The sequence below is a fragment of the Vigna angularis genome, chromosome 3 (genome assembly GCF_016808095.1).
Source record: "Vigna angularis cultivar LongXiaoDou No.4 chromosome 3, ASM1680809v1, whole genome shotgun sequence".
In the NCBI taxonomy this organism is placed as follows: Eukaryota; Viridiplantae; Streptophyta; class Magnoliopsida; order Fabales; family Fabaceae; genus Vigna; species Vigna angularis.
The window spans coordinates 32,399,076-32,406,683 of record NC_068972.1 but is presented as its reverse complement, the minus strand read 5'-3'; positions in this window follow the sequence as shown (position 1 = coordinate 32,406,683).

The following is a 7,608-nucleotide window of genomic DNA, read 5'->3' as shown; positions in this document are numbered from 1 at the left end:
CTCTTGTCTGTTGTTTTTTCTTTTGTGATGATCACCTTAATGGGTGTAAGCTTAGGAAGAACATTTTTCCAGTTATCTTAGCTTAGGGGTTGAGGGTGAATCAGCGATATAGATAAATTCTTTTGTTCTCTAGGTGTACACTTTTCTTCTTTTGAAATCTAAAGTTTGTTTTAAGTTATAGCTTCTTTGTAGCTTTTATTTTAGTGGTTTTGTGCTACTAAAATAGTATGTTACAATTTTTATTTTATTGTAGTGATTGTAAATATTAGAATATAATTAAATATAAAAAACTAACATAGAAAACAATAAATGAAAAAAAAAACAACTTAGTATATCAACTAGCAAGTAAAAAAATGTCAAATATCTATAATTTAAAAAAAAAGAATTAAAATATAAATTTGAGACTTCATTGAGTTTTTTTCTTTAACTTCTCGAGAACCTTTTGCAACATTTTTTAACTTAACAAAATCTTCTGTACTAAAAGTATAAACAATATTTTAATATAAAAATGATTAATTACAAAGACACCTTAAGCTAACAATACAAGAAATTTAATTTTAAAAAAAAAGTATTTTTGTCATTAGAAAATCTATTATATATTTTAATTAATGAAGTTAATTATTTCAAATTTTAGCTTAAATAATAAAAAATTATAAATTATATGTTAAAAAGTAAATAATTTATTATGACAGTTGGTGAACTAACCGTCCAAATAAAACACTAATACAATAAAAGGCTTTGAGCTCGATGTTTTTCGGCCATTAAGGTCCAAAAAGCACCAACATCATAGTGAAAGATGTTGATGGACGTCATAAATTATTTATGACATCAATTAATTTCGAAAAATCATAATATTCTCCAATAATTAATGTTGAAAAATGTCATTTTTTGACATTAAGCAACATCTTTTTTTGTCATTTTTTGACATCAATCAATTTTTTGATTTTTTAATAAATAGTGATCCATTTTTATAATTTTATGAGACCAAAAAAACAGAAAAATCAGCATACACATTTAATATATGCAAAAGTGAAGTATGAACTATGAACTATAAACAATAGCTATCACAAGTTAATGGTGTTATAGTGAATAATAGTTTATATTGACTATTAACTTGTGATTTTTAGTTTTGATAATTATGGGCATTTTTTTGGTTAAATTTTTTTACTACTCGTTCAGAACCCCTATTTCAGGGAAAAAATCTTAGGAGTCCTTACTTTGGGTCTTTGTGAAGTATAAAAATTATTATGAAAGTCAATTGCAACATATCTTTAAATGAACATAATATTTGTTTTAGGTTGCCGATTTAGCAGCATTATGTATCAATTTAGGGTTGAAATTTTTTCCAATCATGTGGCAACCAACATAGCTCGTTGTTCTTTCTATATTTTTTTTAAAAAAAATGTCATTTTCAAAAATATTTCTCACATACTTAGACTTTGAATTTTGATCTAAATTTTTTTATAGGGTCTTCCCATAGTATGTTGGTGTTTTGAACAAATTTTATGGTCATTTGGAGTTGTTTTGAATATACTCTCAATTTTATCCTAAGTTTTGATGTATATTGTGTATGAACAACAAACAAGTTCAATTATACCAATATCAACAATAACAACATGTTCAACCAATTTATAGCCCATAAAAAATAAAAATGTAAATGAAACTAACCTTCTTGAAGGTGGGTTCGCCAGAATAAAGTGTTGTCACTAGTAAGGGTAAAAGGACAACGCGCTAATGCTCAAAAGGGTACTTTTTACGAAACCAATTGGTCAAAACGAAAGAAAACCATACCTAAAGTAGTTAATCAATGTGCATTTGTATGAAATGAAAGAAAGATTACATGTATTAATCACCAAAATCTCTGTTCGAGAAGGGTTTAAGTTGAGAAGAGAATTTCGCACAAAGATAAAGTGAATGAATTTTCAATCTCCCGACCAAATTTTTAATAAATTCACTAACATATAATGTCTGAAAGATGATTTTCCGACGTCTTGTACTTTTTTACGTCTGAAAGATAAATAAAAAAGGGTTAAATATGTTTTTGGTCCCTTAACTTTCGGTGAAAATTGGAATTAGTCCCTCTTCAAAACTTTGGACTAATTTAGTCCCCAAACTTTAGAAATGTGTGAATTTAATCCTTTTAACCAAATTTTGTTAACTTTATTTGATGTTTCAAACGCATTTCTCAGTTAACATTGAAGCAAAAATGTGTCAAACGGTGTAAATAACTCAAATGCTATCATGAAACGCACTTGAAACATCAAATAAACCTAAAAAAATTTAGTTAAAAGGACTAAATTCACACATTTCTAAAGTTTGGGGACTAAATTAGGCCAACGTTTTGAAGAGGGACTAATTCCAATTTTCACTAAAAGTTAAGGGACCAAAAACATATTTAACCTAATAAAAAATGTGGAATGACTGGAAACTGCTTACTCTTAATGAGTTTTGATTTTGTTAAATACTGATCATTGAATGGTCAAATATATATATATATATATATATATATATATATATATATATATTTAATTAAAATTGTACATGCACTATTTTTATAATATTTTATTCTTATGAATAACGAGCTAAATGAATGAGTTTACAAAACTCATTAGTTTAGTTATGACTTTCAAAATCATTGATGAAGTATTAAATACAGTGATAATTTTAAAAATTCCACAAATTTATAAATCTAGATTTTTAGATAAATTTAAGCTTATCAACTTTTACGGTACGATTTTTCAAAACTGAGATCTAAATATTCAGTAAAATTTTAAAATTTTCTCTCCTTTTTAATTAATTTATGAGAACAGAGATACAAGTTTTGGTTGTTGAGAAAATAAAGATCTTTAGGTTTTGAGTTTTGAATGATCGGGACCTAAAATTTTGACAAGTGGTGTATAACAATGTAAGAGGAATTCAATCAGTTTTATTAAAAAAGATGTGTTTCCTTTTTCACACCAAGAGGGAGTGAATTAGTGATGTATAAAAATGATCATTTTTGCAATCTTTTTCGCAAAAATGTAAGTTTTTAAACTTTTCTTTAATTGCAAGTAAAAATGTATGTAATGTAACAATATGCGTATTCGAATACAAATATTATGCAATCGATCAAATGTAGAGAGTTAGGGAGAAGAAGATTCAAACTCTGAGTTTTTATACTGGTTCGACCAAGCATACATCCAGTGTCCTTCCAATCAACCTTAGAATGAAAGCCAATTACACTATAAGATATGAGTTTTTACAACAAGGTTTTTACAGCGACCTCACTCGTCAAAATGTAAACAACCTCTCTAACTCACTAATCTAAAATAGCCAATTACAACATACTAGTGAACAATCCTCTCCTACAGTTAACCCCTTTGAGAACCCCTCAAAGTCAAGAGCCACACGTTCTTCTTCCTGTATACACCACAGGGAAACAACAAAACTAAAGCGTTTGCAAGAGCTTCCTGATCCAACAGTATGCACCTCTGTTGTGCAGAATGATCAGACAGTTTGAATCAATCAATTCAGCTTCCCAAGCAGCCCTCAAGATTTGAACACCACAACAATTCTTGGTTCTTAGAATGTTTTCCTCTTCTGTAAAACATTAAAGCATTTATCTGAAACATACATGAAAGAGTTAAAATCAATTGTCTTACAGAAATTAAAATCATGCGTCTATATATAGTTTAACTCAAATCAGACGCATTTTAATCGATTATGCTATTAATCTAATCGATTTCATCTCATAGTTATAATAGATTAACAACATTCAAACTCATTAATTGAATGCACAATTAATGTAATCGATTTGCATTTAATGCTTGGTCAACATATTTAAAAATATGACTATTGTGACCGTTATGTCAAGTAATGAAATAATTTTCAAATCTTTAACAAACTTAATTGAATACAAGATGAATGTAGTCGATTAAGTTTTAGCACTTAGTATATTTTTGAAACCTTTTCTTCTAAAAATTCATCACAACACACTTGAAAAAGATTTGTGCAAATACACAAGTTTTAACCGATTTAACCACTAACATAATCGATTTAAAACCTGTTGTTTATCTATAAGTTAAAGCTTAAGTTGTTTGATGACTTTAATTGATTATCACACCATTGTAATCGATTAAGTCATATAGATATGCTTGGTGCATGTGGTTTTTCCATTTCAAAACTCATATTATGCATGCATAGATATAATCACATTTCCAACAGAGTAGTATGCAACATAATATGTTCACAGTTATGCTTGTACAAATCTCACAGTAAGCATATAACACAGTACATATACATGTGTTTTTATTAAGTAGGTGTTGTCATCACCAAAAACAGATATCACAAAGATTATGGGTTCAGTTAAACCTGTGCTCCCCCTATCAACAATCTCAACAAGTTTGAGAACTCATTCCTAGAGAACAAACACACCAAGTCATCGGAAAAAAAATAGGTGTTTAGAAACAAAATGGATGAAGATGGACATATAACAAAAAATAGAGTAGACTTGCTGCAAAAGGATACCATAAGAAAGATATAAATTATGATGAAACTTATGCTCTTATTGTGAGATTATAAGTTATGCTCTCACTACAAAAAAAAAGTTATTTACTAGAGGTTTTTTTTCTGATTTTTGGGGGCTTTCACCCTTCGAAAATGAATCTACGAGGGGTTTTCAAACCACCACAGTTAGAGTTGCCACAACCTATCTTCAGGGGGATTTCTACGACTTCTATCACATTAAATTTGGAGAGGTTTTTTTGTGGAGAGTAAAAACCTCCTCTATTATTTTGTGTGAGGTTTTAACCTCCTTTATTTTCAACTTTTTTATTTAAAAAATACCTATATTTTTTCCCTTTTGGTGGAAGACGCCTAAAGGAGATGCTGAATGCGTGATGAGAACGTCCTTCGAAGCTTCCTTCAAAGAGTATGAACGCAGCAGAAATGACAAATACATTTGAGATGTAAGAACCTAAAAATGGGGTATTAGAGTAGATAGGTGTTTTAAAATATTGAGACCGACTATTTTATTTTAAAATAGTAAATAAGTCGATATTATAGATAAAACCTACACGTAGTCGTCTCATTACTTAAAAACACTTGATCTCTCTAGAACTCGTTCTCTAAACTCTCTTTACCTTCTCTCTACACTGTCTTCCCCTCTGATCATTTGTTTGACGACCAGGAAGTTCGTATGTGATCACCGCTAAGTTGTCTTCATTATCCATCGATCAATTTCTACAATAGAGCAAGTAAGTTTTTACGCCTTTTTCTCGGTCTATCTTGGTCTTTGATCATACGTATCAAATTTGTCCCGCATGTATAAAGTGCATTTCTTCTTTGATTCTTGGTTAGTTATGAGTCCTAAGATTTCATCTCAACTATCATTCCATCAATTGTAGGCGTTTACCTAAAATTCTTCGTGGTGAGAGCGACGGTCGAGTAATTTTTGGATTGTCCTAGTTTTCCCTAAGGTAAGGGAAGCTAGTTTGCTTTTATTAATTGTAGTAAGATGTTTGTAATCTATCATTTGGTGTGCATGTGATTATATGATTGTTAATGGTGTGAAATTTGGAAAAATATGAGTAATTACCCTTTATGATGTGTTTTCTAAAATTGTGAATGTATGATTGTTGTATAACTTATAGTATGATTAAATGGAGATTTTGTTGGTATAAAACTGTGTTATTATTGATAGTTGGAAGAATTGAGGATTTGATGTAAAAAAAATTGGAGATTTAAAGTGATGGGTGTTAGCATGTCAAATTTTGGATTAGTGAGTTTAAAGGGAATTTTGCAGTTTAGTAAAGGTCTTTGGGTCTATTATATTTGGTTTAAATCCTAAAATAGTTATAATATGAAGTTGAAATTGAGAAGCAACATTTGAGTGCATTCTATACCATTTTAGAGTGAAATTAGAGGGTTTTGAGAGGTGAATTTTAGAGGGAATGATGATTTAATACCAGTAGCTGTTTGAGGGTTGTTTTTAATTTATTTTAGACTTGTTGGAACTCTTAAAACAGTAAAATATAATCTATATTGGAGTAGAGGTCTTGTGAGGGGGTATGTGCATGGTTTTTAGTCAAAAAAAGGGTGTTGAGTAGTGAAATGATGAGGTAAGAGGTCTGCACTATTTTGGAAGGTTAAGGGTATGTTATCACACTGATCAGGACTTGTCTAGATGATTAAACCAGTAAAATCTGTTCTGAAATGAAAAATGGCTTGATAGGTTGAGTTTTTAGTCCATTTTAGGGGTTTTAATTGGGTAAAGTATAAAGGGAAGGAGTATGAACTAGAATAAACATTTGGGTCCGTCTTTGGGGTGATTTGTAATTGTTTTGGAGTGGTGAGAATGGTATATAGCTGATACAAGAATAATTTATGGTTCATAGGTGAGGTTAACTTGATTTTAGGCTAGTTTTAGGGGTTCTGATAAGTGATATTTTGAACCAGGTGTTCTGGGTTATTGGTGGTGATTTGAAATCTGTTACTGAGTCAATTAGGACTTGTTCAAATGGTTAGGTTGCAGAAATTTGGTGGAGAAGGTGAAAATTCGAGTATAAGTGCTTGTGTAGTGTAAAAAATGGTTTGATACACCTAGTCTTGGCTTTAATGATCAAATGAATGTTTACTTCTACTTATAAATCACTAGTACAAAAACACCGTATGATGTCAGTGTTTTTCGACCTTTCACGTCGAATTCGAAGTCGACGTCATATCGGGAGACGTTAAATTGACGTCGAACATAGAACAATTCGACGTTCATAGTAAAGCAAATTAACGTCGAATTTTGTCAATATTCGACGATAATGATTTTTTTTGTTTTTTTAATTAATTGTGATCCTTTTTTACAACTCTACGATACATGAAAAACAGAAAAACAATAAATTTCAGTTTTTGTTATTTTATAAAGCAAGAACTATGAATGTGTAGTGTATTATCAACAACAAACAACAATAACAAACAACAATACCAAACAATAAAGAAGTTCAATCAAACAATAACAACAAACATGTTCAAAATAAGTTCTTCAAAACGAAAACGAAAACTAACCCTCAAAAGGTGGGTTCGTCGAAATAAAGTGTTGCCACCAGTAAGAGAGAAAGTAGAATGCGCCTATGAAGGACAAAAACACGAAAATAATTGGTCAAAACAAATGAAAATCATAACTATAAAGTAGTTAATTAACATGCATTTGTAACAAATGAAAGAAAGATTACATGTGATGGTCGTCAAACTTCGTTGCAGAAAAGTGAATGAATTTTCAATCTCCCGCTCAATTTTTTATTGAATTCACTTACCTTTTAACGTCTAATACTAGGGCATTCGATGTTTTATATCCTTTTAACGTCTAATTATAGGGAATTCGCGTGATACGTAAATACATTTTAACCTTCACGCCAAGCATTTTCGCAAAATGTAGCCAATATAACAAATTGACGTCGAATTACAATTCTAAATGACGTCTAATAATTACATTTATTTACAAAAATGCCACCAGTCATTTTTAACGTTGGTTATTCAATGGTTGGACGTTAAACACGTGACATTATACATTGATTTTGCACTAGTGAATGTTTTTTCCCATCAATTCTAATGTTTAGAAAACCCCTTTGATCATTATAA